Source organism: Euprymna scolopes, chromosome 3 (genome assembly GCF_053919585.1).
Source record: "Euprymna scolopes isolate OS-2025 chromosome 3, ASM5391958v1, whole genome shotgun sequence".
NCBI classification, from domain to species: domain Eukaryota; kingdom Metazoa; phylum Mollusca; class Cephalopoda; order Sepiida; family Sepiolidae; genus Euprymna; species Euprymna scolopes.
This window is the reverse complement of record NC_136484.1, coordinates 124,078,440-124,105,503: the sequence shown is the minus strand read 5'-3', so window position 1 is coordinate 124,105,503 and position 27,064 is coordinate 124,078,440. Positions and strand designations below refer to the sequence as shown.

At 35.6% G+C, this 27,064-nt stretch overlaps 1 protein-coding gene across 1 annotated transcript in view; it reads right to left on the bottom strand.

Moving 5' to 3' along the window:
- LOC145258318 (uncharacterized) overlaps positions 1 to 3,272 on the bottom strand; it is a 376,867-nt gene extending 373,595 nt beyond the window's left edge. Inside the window, exon 1 of the mRNA XM_080116446.1 lies at positions 2,688 to 3,272. The gene's annotated coding sequence lies outside the window, so the exon portion shown is untranslated. The remainder of the gene's footprint in view (positions 1 to 2,687) is intronic.
- Between the last annotated feature and the right edge of the window lie 23,792 nt (positions 3,273 to 27,064).

The window sequence follows — 27,064 nt, the reverse complement described above, 5'->3', positions numbered from 1 at the left end:
GGCGATACTCCATAGATTAATCAATAAAGGTGTCGAGCTACAGTAATTGTGATCGCGGTTGCGATTACAAATGTATATATTTAAAATATAACTATTAATATACAGGTGTTTCGCTTTATCCATAGATAATTTATATATATATATATATATATATATATATATATATATATATATATATATATATATATATATATATAATGACATCGAATTTTATGTTTCATTCTGTCTCGACAATCTCCGTTCACAGTAATACGAGCTTTCACGCCCCCCCCCCCCACGCTTGAAATCACTTTTTCTTTTTAAGCCAATGATGAAGGTTCTCATTTTGGATTTCTCTCTTCTTACTATTAGGTCACATTTGACTAGGGACTGACTTCTCTTTGGACTACTGCACTGTCCGGAAAAAAAACAATTTTCATTATTTTAGCTGTTTTGTAAACTTTCCAATTGGATTTTTGAAAACTTTCCAATCGGATTTTATGCATCGTCACGCTGGACTTATTTTGGAATACATTCTATCTAAAGAACTATTTTGCATTTTGGATCAACTCTAGAGGAGTTTCATTCAAGCTGAAATATTATGCGTGGTTTGTTTTTATATTAGTTTTTTACATATCCAATATTTTGTCGTTTTTTTATTTGGCAATTTGTAACTACAATAAATTGCAGTTTCACTTAATGCCTTAACTAGCAAATTCTAGCATTGCTACAAATATAATTTTCTGATTTCGGTATGTCCTCTGATGAGAAGAATAATAAGAATAGTATTCTTTGAAACTCCGTAGAATAAGGACTTTGTAAATTGTTTTGTTTTGGGGGCGCATTCAGTCGAACAATAAATTTTGATTGTAAAGTTCAACTTACAGTTTTAATTTTCTTTCTCATTATATATATATATAAAACAAATATTTCGCAAACAAATGACCTGTTGGAAAGGACCAATGTAGTTTACAAATTTAGCTGCCCAATAGGAGAGTGTATCTCCAATATTAGTAGCTACGTTGGTTCAACAACTAACACATTGTCGCGAAGATTGACTCTCCACCTCTCTGACTCTAGCTCCATATCACAACATTTTAAGGGACATGGTTGCCAACATTCGGAATTTCGGAGAATTATGGTAGAAAATACAAGAGTATTGCAGAGTGAGAGAAATGTAAATAGGCTAAGAATACTCGAAGCATTGTACATTAAAACAAAGAAGCCTCAAATAAATAATATTAATTATGAGTGCAGCCGGAACGTTTTAAAATGTTTGGGATAAATGTTTGATAATGTATATATGTGTTTGTATATATAAATGTGTTTAATATATGTAAAAAAATAAAAAAGAAGTCCGCCCACCTAACTTGTAACAAATTACCACGTGACTAGGAAAAAAATATATATATATAAGTAAATTAAAAAAACAATCTCTACATTTATTTCTACAATATGCCTGAGGATGATAGAAGCACTTCTGTCGAAAGCGCTCGTGATTATGGATCCAACATATACAATTTCGAGAAAACACAAAAAGGACTAATCGGAGATTGGAGAAGATAAAAAGGAAAATTGTAAAACAGAATAATTCCGATAATGGGACCTAATAGTAAGAAGGGAGAAATCCAAAATGAGAACCTTCATCATTGGCTTAAAAAGAAAAAGCGATTTCAAGCGAGGTGGGGGGGGCGTGAAAGCTCGTATTACTGTGACCGGAGATTGTCTAGACAGAATGAAACAGAAAATTCGATGTCATTATATATATATATATATATATATATATATATATATATATATATATATATATATATATGAAATAAAATGGAGGTGGAAGGACCTGGATACTCAACGTTTCGCCCGATTTATGCGGGCTTCTTCAAGAGGGATGGTCAATGACCATCCTTCTTGAAGAAGCCCGCATAAATCGGGCGAAACGTTGAGTATTCAGGTCCTTCCACCTCCATTTTATTTCATATCGTCGGATTTAATCCAGCTGAACAATCATATATATATATATATATATATATATATATATATATATATATATATATATATATATATATATAATACAATTATCCACGGATACGTGTTTCTTTGCTTTAAAACTCGTCTACGAAGTTGAACCTAGCGTGATCCGAAACCGGAATCCAAAGTTTGTATCTCTCTCTCTCTCTCTCTCTCTCTTTCTCTCTCTCTCCCCCCCTTTCTCCCTCTATCTTTCTGTCTCTCACACACACATACACACACGCGTGCGCGCACACACACACACACACACTTATCATAAGTATACTGAAACTACTACAAAGTTCTACTCACAAGCACTGTTTAAGTAGGTACTGGAACACGGCGTATCGAAAACCTACTCTATAGATATAAAGCACACACATTCACATTTATATAGGCACACACATTTCTACAGATTTACAATGAAATCATTCGAAGACCCAGTGTGAATCACGACACGTCACTGCCACTATGTATGTGTGTCTGAACATGATTTTGTGTTAGTGTATAAGTGACACTTATTAAATGCGTGGTTGTATGTGTGCATGTTTTTGTATGTGTGTGTGTTCGTTTCTGTGTGTGTGTGTGTGTGTGTGTGTGTGTGTGTGTGTGTGTGTGTGTGTGTGTGTGTGTGTGTGTGTGTGTTATGCAAGTGCAAGTCTCTATGCATGTGTATAAGAATGATGGCAGAAAAAACTTACCGTCAAAATAGTAACATCTTTTATACTCCATACTTCGCCGTCAAACGTAATCCTTGAGTTAACATTCATTTAGTCCGACGAAAACAAAACATTATCATTGTCTGCCTAGATGAACAATCTGAGATTGTTACAATCTCTCGTTTTTTTTTTTGTTTTTGTTTTTTTTTTTAATTCATTTTTATTCTTTTGGTAGATCTCCCATTTTCCATAAAAAAAATGAAGGAAAAAATATCGGATATTGATTGATGAGCCGTTTTTATATGCTTTGAATTGTTCAGACTCTTGATCTCACCTTGAGAGTTGTTCTCACAGTGTTTCGGCCGACGTAACCTCTGATTTTCTTCATGTGCGTCTTGTCGAACTCGGGAATTTTTACGAATTGCAAACTGAGTTCTTTACTTAATTCGATGTAGTAATTTGTTTTATCTCGCCATTCCCATGAATTAAACCACCACTTTTGTTAAACATTTTTTTTTTTAAATCGACTTTATTTCCTTAAGATTGCATTTAAAACATGATCGTGGCTTGAACTTAATTCGATGTTCATTTTAAACTCGGCTTGTATTCCACACCCAGGAATGTCTTATATGGTGAGATTTGGCTGTATTTCACCTAACCTCAATAAATTTTACTTGTGGATGAAGGATATTCACGTATCGGTATATTTCGGCTATTTATTTGTTAATTTCGTTAAGAAGAAATTTCTTCGTCTTTTCTCCAAAAAAGCATGCCGAAATTTTTAAATCTCTGTATTTCATGTGGATGTGCGTTCTCGTCTTTACGTAACTTATACATATATTTTTTGTATTATTTGTTATTAATCGATAAAGTAAATGAAATTGCCAAAAAATAGCATTAAAAATATCTTAACGTAAAAAAAAATTAATTAATTACAAAATGAAGTCTACCAGAATGCGTTTCGATTTCTTCGTAAAGAAGATATCACTCCTAATGCATTGTTAATAAAAGTTGAGGGGGGGATTAATTACTTTGTGTTCCTTCTAAATTTGAAAAGAATTAAAAAGCATTTAAAATGTCGATTAGAAAATCATTTCTGGCTTTAAATTTCTTTGTAAATCCTCATGGATTCAAAGATCGAAAGTTTTAGAAGTTATTTGAAAGTTTCTATTTTCCTGCCTCCCTATAAGAACAGAATTAGATACAAGGTCTTTTATTTGAAAAAATAAATAAATAATGTATGAAAAATCCAGCTACGCAATCGGTATTCCAAATTGGGACAAAAATTAAAATTGCCTCAGTCTAGAAGAATTTCTTTTTCGTTGACCGAGGATAAAGAAGATAAAGTGTAGTACCAGAATAGATACTACATTTTACATGTAACCAAAAGCCTCAGGTTAAAACAACATTAGTTATAGTTTTATCATAATTTGCTTTAAGTAGCAAATTAAATTAAAAAAAACAAAAAAACGATAACATGACAATTAAATTTGGTTTGCAAAATTCTATTTTAAATAATAATAATAATAATAATAATAATAATAATAATAATAATAATAATAATAATAATAATAATAATAATTAGGTAAAAAAAACTGTTTCGTTAAAAATAAAAAAAGAAAAAGAAAAAAGAAACAAAAATGAAAGTAAAAAAGACTCCCGGGCAACGCTGGTTAGATACAGTTAGTTTCAAGTAAAAATGAAAACTTTTTGACTTTCCACTCTGTCGATATTTGCTCGGCTTAAAAAAAAATGTCGCGATATTGGTTGGCAGCTTGAAGCTTCAATAAGAGATATTTTGGACAAACTAAATAGAACGGAGATCTTTGAGGGGGGACAAAGGCGAGAAGGAAGGGAATGCAGATAATTCCACGGGAAATGGAATGTTTATTACAATTTTTTTTTTTTTTTTTTTTTTTTTTTTTACTTTTCTTTTCCCTTCATTTTTTCCTTCTCTCTCCAAAAAGAGAATTAAATGGCCAAATAAACAACCAAAAAGTCAAACGAAATTAAGGGTTTGTCGCTGAAACTAAAGACCGGTTGTGATGTTTGGTAGAGTTGCTATTGAACGTTTGCGAGGAAAAGTGAATCATTGATAATAATAATAAAAGATGGACTTTGAATATGTTAGGGCGTCGAACTGATGTTGATTTGTTGAATGGTATGGTATCCCCTCTCTCCCGCCCCCCTCTCTCTCTCTCTCTCTCTCTCTCTCTCTCTCTCTCTCTCTCTCCGCCTGGCGCCTCTGTATATCTCTTTCTGTTTATCTCTTTCTCCTTGTTCACTATATTTCTCTCGCTTGTTTTTTTTTCTCTCTAATTTTCTGTTTTTCATTCTTCTTCTTCTTCTTCTTCTTCTTCTTCTTCTTCTTCTTCTTCTTCTTCTTCTTCTTGTCTCTCTTTTTCTCTTTTTCTCTCTTACACCCACCCACTCTCTCTCTCTCTTTCTCCCTCTTACACTATATGCTCCTATTACATTATCTATCTCACACACTCTGTTTCTCTCTCTCTCTCTCTCTCTCGTCCTCTCTCTCTCGCCCTCTCTCTTTCTATTTCTCAAATAGCATCCCTTATCTTCTCTTGTTATAATGTACACGCGTGCGTATGTGTGCACGCGTGTCCGTGTGTGTCCGTGTGTGTGTGTGTGTGTGTGTGTGTGTGTGTGTGTGTGTGTGTGTGTGTGTGTGTGTGCCCGCGCACGCGCGTGTGTGTTGAAAATTACATCAAATTGTCTTTGTTAAAGTTTGGTGGCAGTACTGTCATTGGCGAATGTTATTGGTTTTGACATAAAATAAAGGCAAATAAGTAGTGGGAAAAATAAGTTGTGAAAAAAATAAGTTAAAAAGTTGACTGTGCGAAAAAGGCGACAAGTGTGACATGACGTATCTAAATGAAATTAAAAATGAGTACAACGAAAATAATCGAACAAACAAATAACAAACACAAACGACAACTAAAATAAATCGATGATGACACAATAGATAGATAGATAGATAGATAGATAGATAGATAGATAGAACGGTGAACATAAAGGTTGTAATTTATACATATATAGATATATAGGTAAGTCAACTGAAAATTATATATACCAAATTTCACATTTCAGCGAGAAATCCTCGCCATGTCTGGCCACACAGAAGAGCCATTATATGTTGATGGATGTGTTTATATCAGAGGTTTAAAATCCAGTATATATAATTTTTAGTGCATATGTCTATGTATAAATTTCAACGTTTCCTATCTATCTATCTATCTATCTATCTATCTATCAACGATTTGAATAGCACTGGGCGCAGTAGTGCCGTTATTAATTGTTGAGTTTTTTTTTTTATATATAGTTTAACCATATATTATTAAAGAAAAAAAATTGACAACGAAAGGAAACCAAAATACACTTCTAAAATATTTTTCTTATTTTTTCTCCTTAGCTCTAATTCGATGCTTAAAAACATTGATTAGACAAAAGAGGTGGGGTAGAAAAAAAACTCTATCAAGACATCTTTCGGCGAACACTTTTTAAAATGATCGTCGGCGACGGGGGAGGGGGGCATCGTATACAAATGTGGTCAAAAGACCATAATTTATTAGCGAGGGTAGGGGAAAAAATTGTATGGGAGAAAGGAGAAAAGGAAACAATCTTATCGAACACACATAAGTTCCAAATTATGGGTATATTCTTTCTGTTTACATAGACGGTTGGCGCAAATTAATAATACCGACTCGAAAGTGCTTAGAGAACGTTTCATCCGTGTACCCCCAGTGCAGATCTGGCACTGCAATAAATATTCACCGATCGGTGATTTATGAGTCTGTACAGGCTTGGATGTTGACCATTTTTTGTGCATACGTATCAAAGGGGGGCATGTTGGGAAATTTTAGCATCCAAACACTGAATGGTATGCCCCACGTAGTCAGCCTCGCACTGACCGTTAAAAAGATAAGCCACCGTATTATATTGAGTGTTATGTATACCACCGCTTCGAAAGGAGGGAGGAAGAATTTCTCATCCCAGACACCGTTCGAACCTTAGTTGCAAAATAGCAACGTGGAGCATACCATTTAGCGTTTGGAGGTCAGAATTTCCCAAGAAAAGTAGAAGAAAAGTAAAAATATTTTAGAAATGTATTTTGGTTTCCTTTCGTTGTCATTTTTTTCTTCTTTAATAATATATGGTTAAACTATTAAAAAAAAATTTTTTAAAAAATAATACTGACACTGCGCCCAGTGCTATTCAAATGTTTTATAAATCATGTTCCTCCCCAAAATATTTTATACTTAACGAACCGTCTTCTATGCTACTAAAACTTTGTGGGTCTTACTAGTTTGTTATGTTGTGTTCTTGCTTGTTTGTCCTCGTACATACTGAAAAACGTCATTAAAATAATTACAACTCAAAACGATGACGTCACTAAAAGATCACGTTTCCATTAAAAACAGATGGTGATAATCAAACACATAAAAAGAGACGGCCATCAAGATCATGGGGGGGGGCGAGATAAATAGTCACTAAACGTTATATATTATTGGCAAGACCCGTGTACCGGCGTTGCCCGGTACCCGGTCCACAGAGACAGAACATATTTCATCGATAGAACCCCTATACTTTCAAAAATAAAATAAGCTGATTTTCTAGCTCATCATTGTAGTTAATTATCAAGGAGCCAATAGTTAAAAAGCAATGTTAAAAAAACACACTAATTATCGTAAAATAAACGCACTTCAACCTCCTTTAATGGAAAGTAAAGAATAAAAATTGTTTACGAAAAAATATTTTTAGCAATTGTTGAACAATAAACAGAAACGTTAAAATGCACGTTAGTCAACTTGTAAAACATTGCATATGTGCATGAACTCCACCCAATAAAGGAAATGAATAAATGAAATCTGTTTACGAAGAAATATTTTAATCATACGTTCTGGTGTTTTTACATAAATTAGACATCCTTATGGACTGATGTAATTTCTTTTTGCTTTTCTGAAGTAATCGGTACTGATCTGGAATGAAAATTCGCACATCCAGGTTTGCAGGCTGTGTAAGGAAAAATAAAATATCTAAAAGAAAAAAAAAAGAAAAAGGCAGTTGCTGTAAAGTTTTATCAACAGCTGTGCATAACGATTAGAAAAATGTACAAGCCCCCACATATTACGTAAAGGCAAAGAATAAAAAATGTTTGCGAAGAAATATAATAATCAATCCTGAAATAATTTTTCTGTTGTCTTACAATGATGAAGAAATCCTTCCAGACTTAGGTATTGTTTTGTGTTCATGAAGTGGTCCCTAAATTAAGAAATGAAGCCCACCTAATATGAAGAAATATTGAAAAACACTTTAAGCAATCCCAAAATCATCGGTTCTGGTGTCAGTTAATGAAAAATCATTTTAGACTGAATTATTTATGTTTTAATTTGAATAACTTGTTGATAAGTTAGGAAATCAAGCTCCGTCAATAAACAAATAAGTGTTAAAAATGCGTTAATTAATTGCATAACCAATTGTTCTGGTGTGTTTCAACAAGAAATCCTTCTAGACTAGGATTTTTTGTATTGTTTTTATTTATAACGCTGTTGCATGCGCTATGCAATAGCAAATGACCTCGCTTACGGGTAAAAGGTTAGATGGGGTGTATGGCACGAGGTTTAAGAGAGCCCAGATAAATGATAGAATGTGTATTTTATTGTCGAAAAAAATAATTTCTCAACGAAGTAAATTGGACATTTGACGCCATCAGAGCTAGCTTAATATGCTTAGAGATGTCGGCAGTAAACCATGTGGCTTGTATCAAGCCAGGGACTCAACTCACAGGCAGGTTTGCTATGATAATGATAGCAAATGACCTCGCTTACGGGTAAAAGGTTAGATGGGGTGTATGGCACGAGGTTTAAGAGAGCCCAGATAAATGATAGAATGTGTATTTTATTGTTGAAAAAAATAATTTCTCAACGAAGTAAATTGGACATTTGACGCCATCAGAGCTAGCTTGATATGCTTAGAGATGTCGGCAGTAAACCATGTGGCTTGTATCAAGCCAGGGACTCAACTCACAGGCAGGTTTGCTATGATAATAAAATTTCTTTAGGACAAAGAAGAAGAGCGAGAAAGAGAAAAATCAGTTTAAGAGAGAGAAAGAAAGAAAAGCGATTAGAGGGGAGAAATGGTAATCTCCAAACGAGAAAGGAAGAAATAGTAATCTGGCCTAGAGAGCAAGGGAAACGACAAATCGATAAAGCCGTCTGTTTTTAGCAGGAGGACTTGCTTGCTGGCCGTCGAAGAATACATCTCAGTGTTGGGCTCCCGCCCAGGGCTGAATATTCTCCTAAAGTAGAAAAGTTCTTATATGCTCCTACCGAGATGTTGTCTGCACGAATCTAAGTTGAAAAAAATCCTTCATCTTGAAACCATTAAGAACCTGAAAAATTTAACTTTCCTTTGCACAAAGTGTATCTTGAAATATCTTATGAATAATTATTCTCGTTTATAAGAAAATGATCTCCGATTTATCATTGATTATTGAATTGATTTGAAAACACAGTTATTTACAGCGCCGACTCCACAATCAGCCCAGACTGCATGGAGAGAAGCGATATACTAGCCATTCATGAGAGCGGCTACGAGGAGAACTCAACGACAGCGTCTGGTAACGAACAGTCAACAAACCCGTTAAAGGTATTACCACACAAATTTAAGGTCGTGCGCGTTTTGTGCGCTCTAAGCATCAGAGCGGTAGTTCCCGTTACAAGTAAGTGTCTTGTTACATTTTGAAGGGTCCATCATTAGACGAAGATAATAGTGTAGTCACGGGGACTTGGGGTTAGTCCCTGCGTTTAGGGACTGGAGACAGCATGATTACACCAGTTGATCCCGTGAAGCAGAATTGCGACAACTGCCCCTATCTGATTATATATGAAGAGGTGTGTGAGTGAAAGTTAGAAGCATCCCCATAATACGAACACATGCCAAAAAAGAACGTTAAGCCATTCTAAAACCATTGAGTCTGGTGTCGTTCAATGAAGGAGAATTCCTCTTAGACTGAGGTACCTGCGTTTTGTTTGTTATAAAGTGGTGTAAAAATCAAGAAATGCATGCTCGAAGAGGAGGAGGAGGAGAAGGAGAAGAAGAAGAAGAAGAAGAAGAAGAAGAAGAAGAAGAAGAAGAAGTGTCTATATAAGTAACAGGTTGCATTCATATGTTCATGTTCGAAAGTTGGACGCTAGTAAACCAAATATATGCTTCAAATATGTAAACTGCAACGATATATTAATTTGTATTAAAAACAATCGAGTTAATACAGGGAAAAAATAAATCGTTACTTTTGTTTCTCACGCAACCGCAATTACGAGCAATCATAAGAAAAAGAAGAAGGAGGAGGAGAAGAAGAAGAAGAAGAAGAAGAATTTTTCTTAAATACTTGAGTTACTGTAACAAAGCTCTTTTAGGCAAAAACGATTATTTGCTACTTTTGCATACATGTTACCTCGCTGGGATTAGGACTATCACGTAGAAATATATTCTTAACATTGGAAGTGAATGGCGGTATATAACTAACCACATAACAATTAATAAATCACATAACTATCACATACTAATTTAATAAATCAAAATATCTTAAGTGTTGAATTTAACATGCACTTAATATATAAATAAAAAAAAATAGCGCGGAAACGCATTCCACCTCTTTCTCGTTGGCGGACAAGAGAGAAAGAAGAAAAAGAAAGATGTTAACGGACGATGTATGGATAACATATCGCCATTTGGACGTATACACATACAGACAGCCTTTAGCCTGCAACGATCCGTAAACAAAGCTTGTGAGTGTCCGTAATCAAAAAGCAATATGTTGCAACCGTAACAATCCAAACTAAGAAAAAATGCAAATTCTAGTAATTGATATGATCAAAGATTCAACTATGTAAAAATGCAACAATAATTGCCAAGAAAGAAAAGTAAGGGGGGCATTTAACGTAATCTGAAAAATTTTTTTGTTGTGAAAAAATCCGTAAATAATGAGTAAGCATTTTATACTGTAATTACAAATAATGAATGACGATGTACTTCTGATCAGCCAATGAAAATGCTATAGGTAGAAGTCAAACGGAAAGGGAGCGTTCATTAGTTTCAGAGGTGGTTGGTGGTTCTTTATAGGTAGTGTAAACTGATGCCGCAACCAAATAATTACGGTGAAACACGGTAAGCGTAGAATCCGTAATAATAGCTCCGGTGATAAATGGGGTAGTGAAAGTAGAACATTATTAAAGGGAAAGCTTCCATGCTACCACCCCCAAACATGTAGCAATTGGGAGAGTAAATTATAGTGAAGAAATTGTAGCAATTTATGAATTGCAATAAAAACAATTTAATATTAGTGGAAACCATGCATCGATTACTGGAAGGGTGTGGGACAATGTTCGATTTATGTGTGGGGGCAACTTTTCTGAAGTTATACCGTTCGGAGAAAATTCGCCTAAATTATTATATAATAGATAGATAGATAGATAGATATAGAGAGAGAGAGAGAGAGAGAGAGAGAGAGAGAGAGAGAGAGAGAGAGAGAGAGAGAGAGAGAGAGAGAGAGAGAGAGAAAGAGAGAGAGAGAAATAGACAAGTACGGGTCGATCTGTTTATTCTAGCTCTTTTGAATGCGATCAATATGTAGTATCCGTTTAGTCTCAAAACTATTCCCTAGGGCTTGTTTGTAGCCTGAATATGGAAAGCAATGTTGTTTTATGTATTGATTCTTGATTGGACAAAATCTCCAATCAACTTAGCCAATCACGGAAGCGGGAATACTCATTCCTGAAATTTGTACATACTATACAAAGCCCAAACACAGTTACTCCCCCTTCCTCTCCCAGCTATTTTTTTTTTCTTTTTCACAATTAACAAGAACAGCTTTAAAAAATAGATTTTTTTATGGTTCTAATTTAGGAGGAAGATTTTGGAGAACAGATACAAGAAGATTTTGGAGAATAGATACAAGAATTCTCCTGAGCAGTTCAACATCCAGTGATCATATATCTAATCCTCATGAAATTCCTTATATCACTTTGAATATTACCTAAAATTTTCATTCTATCCCTAAGCTAAGTAGAACACCTCATAATACTCTATTCAACTACTTTTAAAATTAGATAAACCCAGTTACAATATTAGAAGTGCTTCGTCCCTGACCTAGACTACGGACTTGTACAATAAACCATGAAACTATTGTACCTATAATTCCTTTCAAAACTTCAAAATACCGCTGCGTGTATACTAAGTACATCATATAGATACTTTACCTCCAAGATAAATGCCTTGTCTGTTTTGCATGACAATCCTTTTTCTTTTTGCTTAAATTCTCTTTCTCCTGATCACTAACAAATCAAACTGCTCTATTTCCTAAGTTGCCACTAAACCTAATCCATTTCACGTAACTTAGAGGGGTCCTTGCTCTCCGCCCTTGACCCTAACAGACTCGTAAATCGATACCCATTAACACCTAAAGATTTCTTAGGCATGCTCCTGATTATAACTCGTAACCCATAATCAAGCTTCTAAGTAAATACTTACTAGCCATAGTCCTATACATAGACTTAAAGTAATCTATAATGAACAGCAACCGTTAATATCTCTTTGTTAAGAGATAGTATTGCAATAATTATTACACAAACTAAACCGGTACTCATTGAAATACAAACTTCCGGATATTAAGAGAAAGGCGAAGTCATCCTCCTTCATTGAAGTCTGAAGGCAACTTACTCAAATTGTCTAAAATTCCATGCATTCGTATACAATGAAACATACTACTTATCCATCCATCTATATTCAACTATACTTACAGAATATGCAATAACCTATATCTATCAGGTATAACTGTACACCATATCAAATGTTCTCTTGTATCTATACTGAGCATATATCTTATCTTTCAGTCATACTAAATATTCAGTTTGGGCACCAAATCATAATTTCTAATAGCAAGTAAATCATATTTTAACACTTTATCCTAATCCTAAACTTACTAAACCATATCTAACCATACATTCCTAAACTTACAAAACTATATCTAGCCATACATTAACTCGTCTCTCTCAATCCAATGCTGTTGCAAATTTAGTTGCTTCCACTGCATGAATTTTTACCTATACCCTCTCCCAGTAAAAATGGAAATGGAAAGCATAGTAATGTTCTTTTTTAACCACGTTTGAGGAGTGAAAATTTTCTGTAGAAGTTAACCTAAATACCCGATTTTTTCAGGAGATATTAACCTAAATAACCAATTAATATTAACTACCCATGCAGCGTCGCAGAAATACCTGGATTAGGACCCAGGCGCGGGGCAAACCCCCTCGGAGATGATGGACCCGTAGATCTTCACAGGTTATCCGTCTAGGAGAAGAAAAACTCTGAAGCTAAACCTAGCGGAGGGAGGCCTCTTCAGTCCTGGACGACAACCTTCCTAGAGCTGGTGACTCAAACAAATCACCGGTTGGCAAACCTAAACTGCTTAAGGAGGAGATAGACTCTGTCTATCACCCGGCTTTCATACTCCTTCTTTGCCTATTGGCCAGGCGTAGAGGTACTATCACAGAGACTCGTCTGAATCACCCAGTGGTTGACCTTGTTTCCTGACTAGGGCAATGAAAGCCGCTTTTCCCCGCTCCCGCCACATCCCATCCCCCTAAACTGGACACAGTGGGGTGCTTCAGTGCCATATATGTCGGTGCAGTTGGGCTGGGCTGGCTTTGCCTAATGGATTGAGGGTACCAGATTGACAGTTCCTGGCTGCTGTTTCCGACTGATAGTACAGGTGCCCTAACTCTTTGGTAGCGCTTAGAGTGGTTGCTCCATCAACAGTTGTATAATATCGGGATGTTTGTAGTGCCATGTCGTGCATGGAAAGGGACCCTGCACTAATCCCCGGTGGGCTTTCCTGAGGCCACAATCCTGTGGGTGAGGACAGCTGATGGTCTACTTGTATTGCATGTCTGGTATTCTGCACAGCTACTTGTCCAGCACCCCCTCACTCACTCACCCTAACTGAAACTTTTAAATAAAATGAAATGACAGCTCAAACAAAAGTTACGTTTAAACCAGGACCAAACTAACCTTCACTCCTCCATTCCCTCTAACCACTTTAACATGCCTGGTTATCTCCCACTCTACCGTAAGGACTCGGACAGACATATGCATGGGCTTGGAGTCTATATTCGTAACACCCTCCCCCTGACTAGAGAAATAAAACTAGAATCAGATGACCAGGCCTTTATGTGCTTCAGACTAAATATGCAACACAATATTAGCTACTTGTATTTTCTCTACCGCTCTCCCTCAAACCAAGACTGTACCCTAATAAACAAAGTCTCAGACAGCATAGATATAGCACTCTCCCTCGATACTACCGCACAAATACATGTATTTGGTGACTTCAATGTCCACCACAGTAACTGGCTAGGATTCTCTAATCACACAGACGTAGTTGGTAGCACAACACATAGCTTCTCTATATCCCATTCCCTATCTCAGTTGGTTACATTTCCGACACGTTTCCCAGACCAAAAAGATCAACATGCCTCACTTCTAGATCTCTTTCAGACAACGGTTCCCGATGACTGTACAACAAATGGCCACAGCCCACTCGGGAATGCTGATCACGCTGTGATAATGGTAGAAATCAGCCTAAATTCTCGCCCTAAAACTGAAGACTCACTACTCAAAACAACGAGGTATTACAAAAAGGCTGATTGGGAAGCCATCAGGGAACTCATCAGAGATGCCCCATGGCAAAATATCTTTACTCTTCCAGCGGAACAGTGTGCAAATGAAACCACTGAATGGTTCAAAACTGCAATTGAAGCACATGTTCCCGCACGGAAATTGTATAGCAAGCCTCACTTTCCCCAATGGTTTACTTCTGCTTGTGCAGCTGCCATTTGTCAAAGGCAGCATGCATTCCACAGATTCAACCGACATAAGTCCAGCTCAAATAAACAGAAGTTTATAGAAGCTAGAAATAATTGTAAGAGAGTGATAGAGACAGCTAAGACAGATTACTCTGAAACCACCAGAAAATGCATCTAAGCACAGAAATTAGGAACCCGGGAATTTTGGAAAATCTAAAAGCGTAGTAAATAATGGACAGTCAACTATTCCCCCACTATCAAACAATCATGAGGTTGCTTGCACGGCAACTGACAAGGCTAATCTGCTTGCCAGTCAGTTTGCCTCAAACTCCACACTGAACTCGGTACATCACTCCCTCCCTGATTTTCCTCTGCGAACAGACACCACACTAGACGATTTCAAAATCACCCCTTCTCAGGTATATGCTATTATAAAAAACCTAGACACCTCAAAAGCATGTGGACCAGATCTCATCCCGGCTGTACTATTAAAAAGATGCTCTGCCAAGATTGCTCCAGTTCTCTCCAAACTTTACAATAAATGCCTTAACGAATCTTGCTTTCCCAACTGCTGGAAAACCGCCTCTGTAGTACCAGTCTTCAATAATTCTGGTAAAAGAACTGACCTACTAAATTATCGCCCCATTAGCCTCCTTCCGCTTTTCGCCAAAATATTTGAGTCCTTAGTTAATCAAGCCCTAGTCCAGCACCTAACAGCTGCTAAACTCCTGACCGACAAACAATATGGATTCAGGCAAGCCCGTTCAACAGCAGATATCTTAACTGTAGTTTCTGAACGTATATACCGTTCATTGGACAAAACAGGGGAGAGTAGAGCGGTAGCCCTTGATATATCTAAGGCTTTTGACAGGGTATGGCACGATGGTCTTCTAAGGAAAATTAGATCATATAAAATCACTGGAAGAATTCATAATGTAATTAAATCCTTCTTAAGTAAGAGAAAAATCAAAGTTGTCCTCGACGGTCATACATCTAAATAATATGACATAAATGCGGGAGTACCTCAGGGGTCTATCCTTGGACCTCTATTATTCCTGATATTCATAAATGACCTCCCTGATAAAATTGTTTCGGAGATGGGTATATTTGCTGATGACACCACCTTCTATAACAGATATGAGGGGAAAACAAATGAACACATATCCAAGGAAATGGCAGAAACACTAGTGTAGTGGAATGGGGACAAAAATGGATGGTCACATTCAATGCTGCTAAGACTAAGCTTGTTTCCTTCAATAACTACAAGAAACCTTCTCCACCACCAATAGCAATGGCCAAGAACACATTGCCTGAAAGTACTTTTTTTAAACTCCTCAGCCTAACGTTTACAGGGAATATGAACTGGAATAGATACATTGAGAGCATTGCCAAGTCTGTTGTTGCAAGGAAGGTTGGCTCTCTCTACCATGCTAGAAAACTACTTACGCCTGACAGTATCCTATACCTCTATAAGGCCACCATTCGCTCATGTATGGAGTACTATTGTCACATCTGGGCTGGTGTATCTGCTGCTTGTCTCTCGCTCCTGGACAGGGTTCAAAAGAGAGTCACCAACCTGATAGGTCCTGAACTGTCATCTAGGCTTCAGCCTCTGTCCCATCGACGTGATGTTGCATCCCTCTGCCTGTTCTACAAATACTTTAATGGTGAATGCTCTGACGAACTGCAAACACTTGTACCTCCCCGATGTAACTACTCCCGACAAACCCGACAAACTACTAAGTCTCATCCCTTTACAGTAGAGATCCCTAGGTGCAAGAAAACCTTTTACTCCAATAGTTTCTTCCCCAGAACTGCGGGTTTTGGAACTCCCTTCCGGGATTCTGCTTTCCCAACTGCACTGATATGCAGAAGTTCAAGTGTAATGTTAACAAACATCTTTCTACTCATCTCCCTTCATAATGACCCTGCTAATGAAGTCCCTGATAGTAGCCCCCTGCTTCAAAGTGGCACTGTGCCTTGTTTTGGGTGAAAATTGAATAAAAAAAAAGAAAAAAAAAGAACAGAGATTAGAGAAAGATTTTTAATTGAAACCTTTTAAGCAATACTCAAATGTGTGAGAGCAATAAAAATGTTAAATAATAAACACAAACAATATAATAAGTTTTAAAAGCATAAATTCATAAACGGTGTGCCAAATTTTGTGATTGATTTTAACGATAATTAAATTTGGTATGATTTATCTTCCCCTGGGAGCTAGGAAGGTTGTCTCTCTTAGATCTGAATAATCATCTCATATTTTGGGACGTAAACATATATATATATATATATATATATATATATATATATATATATCTATATATATATATATATATATATATATTCGTTGCTCATTTATTTTACTTATAATTATACGGACACATGTTTTGCCGTATTTACGGCTCACCAACGTGGCTGACTATACCAGGACCCAAACCATAACCACAGAGACTATGAATAGGTGCGCATACAACTAGGCTATAGAGCCCCGGTTGAAATTACGTGCTATTTAACCAGAAGTCTTAGTCTAGAATTCAAAGGTCATGAATTATCCACAGGTCTGAAAAAATCATAATCCAAACTTCCCCTACTCACTTACACAACATGCATTCGAGAAACAAAATTCATTGAGTGATGTCGAGAATGATAAGTTTATACATTTGTTTTTGATGAGCACGCGATAATGATAAAAATTAATGAGTTGTGCATATGTCTGTTCATTAGTATCTGTGTGCGTTTGCTTATAACTGTATGCCTGCATGAGTTGAGATAGCAACCTCAAACCCGACAGACTGGCGAGGAGGGCTGAGGCAAGCTCTGCAGTGTATTTTGGCTCAACTGTTTATTGAAAAAAAAAATTGATGTTTATACAGTCTGGTTGGATCAAAACAACAATTTTTATAAATTCAGAGAAAATGCATTTGATTAACTTAGAATAGGTTTTATTTGTTTTGTTATTTTTATTATTAACTATCAGACAAGTTTATGTGCAGAAAAACATGAGCAGAAACCATTTTAAGCATTTTAATGTAACTTTAATGCAACTTTAAAAAGAAAGAAATCGCACCTTGGTCTACTGTGATTCTCTATTGAAGCGAAAAAGAACAGTGGCGAAGGAGTGTTTTTTTTTGGCAATTTTCTTTCATACTTATGCACAAAAACTTTTTTTCGGGAAAAAGATGTGACAGTTCATTCCTGGAAAATATGTAAACATTATTTAGCAAATGTTGTTTGTGCTTGAAATAGAAAATCTCCTAATATTTTAAACATTGAAAATGGATCTAAATCAAGTAGCCGACATGAGGCTGTTTAAAGCTGACAAAGAGAAAGAAAAGAAGTGTAGCAACAGCATCAGCGACATTTCACGGCTTGAGATTTTGAACATTTTGGTTTATAAGATCATTGCTGATTGGTTGTAGCAATCAACTTCTTTCTGACTTGTCCAATCAGAGGCCACATCTCAGTCGAAATGACCATGCGACTAAGTTTATACAGGGGTTAAATCTTCGGCAATTTTCTCTCTTTCTTCATATCTCTCGGACTGAGAACATCTCTACGTGGCTCAGACCAATTCCCAACTACTCTTTTGAGATGCAACAGGACCCACCGAGTCTTTTGGCCCGGGGTCGACTAAGATGGAGAGATAATGAATCCAGCATCACTACTGCCGTAATCGGGCTTCAATACGGTACATACATGGACTCTTTTATCCTCCTACAGGACTGTCGCTTATCTTTTATCTACATTTATACACATGAACTCTTTCCATGACTGATCCTCACCTTTTCTCAATACTTACGAAGATAATCAATATATTTGTTATTAAATGTTAGAATGGACATTGCCTTTCTATCCTATAGAAGTTGCGAATTGAAAATCGTCTGTTTATCCTGGCAATTACCTGTACCAAAACATGACGAGGGATGTAGCAATCGTATTTCATTTTGGGACATATTCGGCTCTTAGAGGATTGCGTTGGGAGTGCGATACCTTCTGGAATGGTAAAATGCTGCAACCATTTTCCCATCAACCTTGGCCACTGATTTGATGCAAGTCTTCTATTTTAAATCAGGAGTGAAAATCGATCCCATGAAACTTGTCAAAGCAGGGTACTTTCAGACGAGAGCCATTCATATCAACTGGGGCTAAGTAGGGATCAGAGCGTTGGTGATGAAAAGATACGAGCTTGGTTTTGGATGTTACAATTAATCAGTCACAGTTTGCCCTATTCTCTCTATAGTCTGTATCGTTGTGGGTTTCGGCCCTGGTATAGTCAGCCATTTGCTCAAAGAGAGGCTCGGGAGATCTTGGGTGTTACTGACCTTTGAATTGTTGACATAGATGGTAATGTCATCTGCATATATATTCATCAAACAATTTAGAATGTTGTTTGGGAGATCATTGACAAAGACACGAAAGAGAGTGGAAGCATGTCAGCGTTAATAGATTGAGATTCAGGCTTCTACCCATCGACAACTACTTGTAAAAACTTACCAGAGAGAGAGGATTCGATGATTGAGAAGACATTTGCAGATATTCCATATCTGTAAATCTTGTGAAGTAGATATCTGTGCCGAACCCTATCAAATACCTTTCATATGTCAAGAGCTATTACTCTAGAGAGAACTCCCCCATTCATAGATTCACTGATTCTATGTGACATTACAGTCAATCCATTATATATATATATATATATATATATATATATATATATATAAAATAAAAATTACAATAAGTTTACCAAGTTAATCAAAATTGTAAACTTAAAATATATTATAAATATTAAAGAGTTAATATTTACAAGTAAAGTAATCTCAACCAGATGTAAAAGCTCAATAAAACCGAAAAGGAAATAGAGCTTATAATATGAACAAATGATTAATAAAACATGTTAAAAGACATCTTGAAAAAGAGTTAAAAACATATTTAATTTTAAAAAGGAAGCACAAGATAAGTGGATAGTGGATATATATATATTCTACTCATTTCTATCTCTAACCTATACCAATTTTCTTATTAATTTTCTTATAAATTTTATATCTAAACCTTTTACTTCAATTTTTCAGATTCATCTGCCTTACTTTTAATGCTAGGTTTATTTTTGGTGTCTTTTCAATTAAATAGAAATCCTCCTAAATTTGCTGATGAGGAGACCGTGCTTACCAAAAAAACTATGTATAATTATTCTACGTGACTTCATGTATACCACAAATAAAAAGCACGGATTTCCGAAACGATCGTACAGATAATTGACTTTGTTGTTGTTCCTTCTTATGAAACTGATTTTTAATTTAATTAAATTTTGATTTTTAAATTTTAAAAATTTTTAAACTTTTAAATTATAAATCACATTACTTAATATATATATATATATATATATATATATATATATATATATATATATATATATAAATATATATATATATATATATATTCAAGCACGTCTGATTGAGCACGTTTGCCGAGCGGTCTTTTTAATTTCGGCAGGCGTGTTATATAAAATGGCGCCCAAAAGTTGTTGTTCGGCCATATTCTTCTCAAGTGCTTTTTATCGGTACATCACTGCATCAGATTATCATCAGGAGCGATTGCTGTTGTTTTCTTTTTCTTTTCCTTTGAGGCTTGGTGTATTTATAATTTTTTTTTTTAATTATGAGGACTTTGTAAATTGTTCTTTGAAGTATTGAGTTGAACAATAAATTTGCCTGTAAATTTCAACTTATAGTTTTAATTTCGTTTCTCTTATATATATATATATATATATATATATATATATATATATATATATATATATATATATATATATATATATAAAGCTGAATGTGTGTGTGTGTGTGTGTGTGTGTGTGGTCACGAATAGGCTCCTATATGGTTAAAAATTCGTAATATCGTGATTTGTCCTCAAATTAAATAAAAAAAAAATATTAAAATATTTTTTAAAAACCGCAAAACTTTGCTGTGCGTAATAAAAGAAAATGAAAAGAAAATATATTTAAATAATTTTAATATTTTTTTTATTAAAAATTAATTAAATATTTTTTATTTTATGTTTTAAAACTTAATTCGTTATACCGTGATTTGACGGTATAAATACTGATTTGACCCTACTAGAGTTGTCGAACTTACTTTCGAATTTGCCTGGCTTAACTGCAAGACTGTCTGTTTTTTTTTTGTTTTTTTTTTAAATATGTTTGTTTTGTTTTTTTTAAATATGTTATTTTAACCAAATATAATATTACGTACTTAATTGTCACGCCGAAAATACTAATATATAAAAAAAATTACGACAAATCATCGAGTAGAAATTTATTTCTAAATCTTATTGTTCTCCGGAGGCTAAACAAAGGGACATAACTCCGATATTTTCGATTACACCAAGTAATAGAAAATATCGGAGTTATGTCCCTTTGTTTAGCTCCGGAGAACAATAAGATTTTACCCGTAAAAATTACTTTTAACTAGAAATAAATTTCTACTCAATGATTTGTCGTTTATAACGACAGACTTTTTTTTTTTTTTACTAAAAACACAATAGCAGTTGTTCTACTCGATGAATTTTTATAATTGTTGGATAAATTACTATTTTAGATATGACAATTAAATACGTAATATTATTTTTGCTTAAAATTATATATTTGTAGGGGACTAGGATATATAAATACCCCAATCCCGTTACAAAAGAATAATGAAACGAATGGGAATTGAAGGAAACAAAGACTCAATTAATGGATAAGATAAATGTCGTTTATTTGCTGTTGAAAGAAATGAACATTTTAGTTATAACATGTCCGCGCGTAGGAAGAGAAATAAATGTTGTAGGAAAATTGAGAATGGTAGTCCAGCGTGTAGACAAAGGAGAGGATATCAGAGTTGTCATCAGTTAGTAGGCAGCTACGCGAAGGTGTTCTTAGTGGCCAGTAGTAGGTGGAAAGAGAAAGGGTGAGAATGTATACATACAGCCCTTAGCTCGTGCCCCATACATAGTAGGAAGTGGGCATGAGGTGCGCGTGCGCCGAAACGGCGCGCGGCTTGTTCAGCCAACCTCTCTAGTTGAGAGTTGGTTCCAAAGAGGATTAGAAACAGCTTATCGCCTTGTTTTTATACTCGTTTCCAGAGTGTATTTTGCGCATGTGTATTTCCTTAGAAAGCGAAAGTGACGTCGTCCATGTGCGTGATCGTGTTCGCGTGTGTATATATACGTGAATGTGAGTGTATGTACGCGAACGTGAATAAGTGTACATGTGTGGACGTGGGCGCGTATGTTTGTGTGCGCGTATGTATATGACAGCTTGAAATATGAATGTGTGTTTTGTGTGAGACTTCAAAAAGGCTCGTACATATTAACAAATCGGGCAGATGTTTACTTTAGACAGAAAATTTAGGAGACAGGGGCTCTACGAAAAATAAATTGCACCGGTATGTTATCATTAAATTGAAATTCAATTGTACGATTTTAATTAATTACGCGTGTTACACTGTCGAAATAATAAGTTTTCTTTTTAATAGTTCTTTTCTTCTGTCGTTTTCCGGGTTTGTATTACTGTATACATAGATTCGAAAAAGTTGTCAAAAAACAAATATATAACAAATAAATGTTATCAAAGGCAAGATACGTTACTTTTCTACCTAACTGGATATATTTTTTGTGTTTTTATTCAATGTAACATATTTATTCAGCTCGAAAAACATACAGTGTTTACCGATGTATTGGAAAATTCAAGATGGCGTCTCACACCCTCTTTAACGCCGTAAGTTTGGGAAAAGGTGTTATAAATAAAAAAAAATATACAAAATACTATTAAAAACCCGCCGAATATATGTCAATCTATGTCACGGTAACATATATTGAGCGAGTTTTTAACAGTATTTTAACCGGTTTTTTATTTATTACACCTTTTTCCAAACTTACCGTGTTAAAGAGAGAATCTTGAATTTTTGATTGAAATTGTATGCTTTTCGAGCTGAATAAACATGTTAAATTGAATAAAAACACGAAAATTATATCCAGTTTAGTAGAAAAGTAACTTATCTTGCCTTTGATAACATTTATTTGTTATATATTTGTTTTTTGACAACTTTTTCGAATCTATGTGTACAGAGTAAACCCTTTTGTCAGAAATTTAATTTCTTCCTTCTTTTCGTCGTTGTCTTTTATCTTTCCTCCCTTCTTTCCTTCTTTAACGTCTTTTACGTCTTTTTAACGAGCTGCTGCTGCTGCTGCTGAAAGAATCACGCCACAATTGGTTCTACTAAGATATTTTCCCGCGAAAATTTAACAAGTGCACTAGAGAGCGGAGCGAAAGTCAGTTTTGGACAGAGATTCCACGAGGGTTACACGCAAGTTACGAGCTCTGGTCCTACTCAGACATTCAAGTCTTAAAAATAGTAAAAGTTATTTCATTGTTCATAGGAATGAATAATGAGTTTCAGTAAGAGTCGAATCAAGTTGGTTGACTCGAAAAGAAAAGAAAGAATCAATTCTAAGAAGAATTGATCTATAAACTGGACGCACGAGATGCGATTAAATGTCGGCGTGTGGAAACCGAATTGTCTTTCCATGTTGTAACCAGTGAGAATTTCATCTGACAAGAAGGACGAACGAAGGTTTTACCAAACAACATTGAGTTTTCAAATTCAAGGATTATTTTCAAAAGAACTTTCAAGGATTCTGTCACTGAAGTGAGGACAGATCGATTTGGAGTGGCGTGAAGAAAATATATATGTAAAAAAAAAAGGACTCACACACATATATATAAAGATAAAAAAAGAAAGGTTAAAAAAAACGAAATCATTGTTTTACGCAGTAAGTTCTCTTATTCTAATTTTCTCTTATTTCTGTACTCTCTCTCTAGTGTTAATTAAGCCTTTAGTGCTTGCCATAAGGACATTTTTTGGCAGTCGAATTGGTGAACATATAAACTTTTTTCTCAATAATTGAACTTTGCAGCTTTGCTGCCTTCTTTCCCCAACCCTTATGCTTTCTTTTTCCCTCAATAAAATGTCAATATTTTTTTTTATTCTTAAAAGTATTTCCTTGTCTTTATTTTTTCATGTCCTGATTTTTCTAGGCTTATTAACATGAACCACGTGGGATAACCTTCACGGGACTCAGTGAATAAATTTCCCGCACTTTTTTGTCCCCCTGAGTCAGGTCGGAGTAAGAGACCCTGTCTCCTAAATTTTCCGTCTAAAGTAAACATCTGCCAAAAATCGATTTGTCGACTATAGCTTAACAAGCACTCGCATTGCACCGGCGCACCAATATAGACCCTTTTTTTGTTATGAAATAAAAAATAAAAAATAAACATTCAACGTACATTATTTTATGCTACAGTTTTTATGGTAAATATGAAGAATTACTCCACCCTCAAAAAATCCTTTAAAATTACCACTCTTAAGGTTTTCGGTGTCGCTGAAAATGAAAATAACGTAATTTTAAAATTACGGCAAACGAGTAATTTCCAAGACATGAAAAAATGATAGCTTTAAAAAAGTGGGGGATCACTTTTCTATATTGATTTAACGTAAAATGAGTACCCACTTTGTGGCCACTATTTTTTCGGGGGGGGGGCTTTCTTTCCCCCCTCGGAAAATCTGCTACAACACCTCCGTCCCTTCACCGCCTCCCACCAAATGTAAACAGAATTTTTGTAAAATATTAACCAGTTCTTCTGCTCACAACAGTTAATTAAACTGCATAAGCACCTGTTAAAAAACTATACAAGTTCTATAATTGAATATCCCCCTCCAAAAAAAGAACGAAAAACAAATCGGCAGCCCACCCCCTCCTTAAAAAAAAGATGGCCATAAAGTGAGTGCATTTCTTAATATCTTGGAAACTACTTGTTTCCTGGAATTTTAAAAGTTGGTGGTAATTTTAAAGGATTTTCCGAGGGTGGAAAGAAAGTCCCCACCTCCCCGCGAAAAAAATCGTGGCCACAAAGTGGGTGCTTGTTTTACGTTAAATTAATATAGAAAAGTGATACCCCACTTTTTTAAAACTAACATTTCTTCTTATCTTGGAAACTACTCGTTTGCCGTAATTTTAAACGTTATTTTCGCTTTCAGAGATCCCGAAAACCTATAAGAGTGGTAATTTAAGAGGAATTTTCAAGGGTGGAGTGATTTTTCATATTTACCGTTTTTATTTATAACTTTCAAAAGATGTTTTAGTAGGGTACATAGAAACATAGAGTAAAATTTGCATATTTGGTACTTGTTTGGAATAAGAACGATGTACCTAATTCTCATGTCGAAATTAGTGATATATCCAAACATTACGAAAAATGATAAAATAAAAAATTAATTATTAATGAAAATAGTTTTGGCGTACGTATGAAAGCAGTACTCCCCTTCTGTAATTTTTTAAATTTTCGTATTTTAAAAGAAAATTTTCAGCGGATTCATCAGATCATGAAAAATAAATGCAAAAATAAATTCAATATTTAACATTTTTAAGAGGTGCTCCGGCTCCGTTTCTAATACAATATTCTAGTAAATAAATACCCCATTTTGGAAGTATCGACCATTTTGCCTAAATTTTTTTTTTTTTTTTTTACATTGGCATCACCACTTATCAAGGCCAAGAGGCCACTCAAGGATAAGGGTTAAAGAGTGTACAGTAGACATTGGACAATATAGTAATCACTAGTAATGAAAATTTGGTAAATTTGATAACTTATATAGAACGGCTCATCAAGAACTTATTTACGTTAGACTTGAACACAACCATATTGTAGTCAGCCGGAAAGCAGGAAAACAGAAGACAATTCCACAGGCGTGCAGTTCTAAGAAAGAAGATTTGTTCACGGAATCTACGTTTAGGTTTAGGCACAGATAAAGAGTGGGGGGAATTATTGATAGTGTGTACAGCTAGACGAGTGTTTCTTGTGAAAGTTTGGCGAGGGGGGGACCACAGATTGAAGCTCAGTCAAACACCTTCCATGAAAATAACGATACATCAGAGACAAACTCGCAACATCTCTTCTGTGAGATAGAGGTTGCAAGGAAGAGAAAAGGACATCTCCTACGAGGCTACGAAGTCTATTTTGAACTTTATCAAGGTAGGACAAGTCCTTTCTAGCAGCTCCTGCCCAGATGTGGCAACAATATTCCATCCTTGGACGTACGTGGCTCTTATATAGATAGAGAATAGCATCAGCAGTGAGATATTTACCGGATTGATAGAAAGATCCGACCATTTTTCCAGCGGCCTTGGCAACAGATTTGATGTACGTGTTCCATTTAAGATCAGGAGTAAAGGTCAAGCCCAGAAGCTTGTCAAAACTTGAGGCCTCCTGAAGACGAGAGCCATTCATTTCAATTGATGCCAGATGTGGATCAGAATGTTGATGATGTAAAGAGAGAAGTTTGGTTTTACATGCATTAAAAGTAACCAGCCACTCCTTTCCCCATTGTACTACGTGCTCAAGATCAGAGGAGAGAGAATTGGAGAGAACTTGGTCGTTTACTGTCTTAGATGTGCTACCATAAATGGTAGTGTCGTCAGCATAAATGTCTACAAATGATGTAAGGGTGTGATTTGGAAGATAATTAATGTAGATCAGGAAAAGAGTTGGGCCCAGGATGGACCCCTGAGGGACACCGGCATTAATACTGTGAGCTTCTGATTTTTGCCCCTCAACTACTACTCTTAAGAACCTATCAGGAAGAAATGATTTAATAATTGAGAAGACATTTCCAGCTATACCATAGCTAGAGATCTTATGAAGTAAAACTTTATGCCATACCCTATCAAAGGCCATAGATATGTCAAGAGCAATTGCCCTAGAAAGGTGACCTCCGTCGAGAGATTTGCTAATCCTATGAGATATAACTGTAAGCACATCTGCTGTAGATCTAGCAGAACGGAAACCATATTGAGTGTCACTAAGAAGCTTATTTTTGTTGAGATGGTTGATTACTTCTGTATTTAACACAGATGCTAGCAACTTACTCATGACGCACAGGAGACTTATTGGCCTGTACTGAGAGGGGGATGAGCGATCACCTGAATTCTTAAATACAGGGCATACTGATGAAATTTTCCAGGGAGATGGGAAACTATTCTCCTTAAGACAATGTTTAAACAGTTTTGTAAGTATGGGCGCTAGTTCTGGTTGAAGTTTTTTGAGTACTATAATTGGAATACCGTCAGGGCCAGTTGCTTTACTGGAATCAAGGTTTTTGATTAGCTTGGCAACATCACGTACAGATATACGTATATCACATAGCGTGTTTTCTGATACAGGAGGAAATATTGGGGATTGGCGGCCTTGGTCACAAAGGGTAGAATTAGCTGCAAAGTTCTTGACAAAGAGTTTGGCTTTGTCTGATGCTGACGAGATTACCTCAGGACCATTGATAATAGTTGGGATAGAGCACACGCTGTTGTTCAGGATTCTGTTTGCTATTTGCCAAAACTGGTGGGAACCAAGCCGCTGCTCAGCTACTTTGGACTTAACAGATTGAGCATACAACTCTCTAGCGTTCTTTATTACTTTCTTACAATGGTTGCTGGCAGTCCTGAAAGCGGCTTTA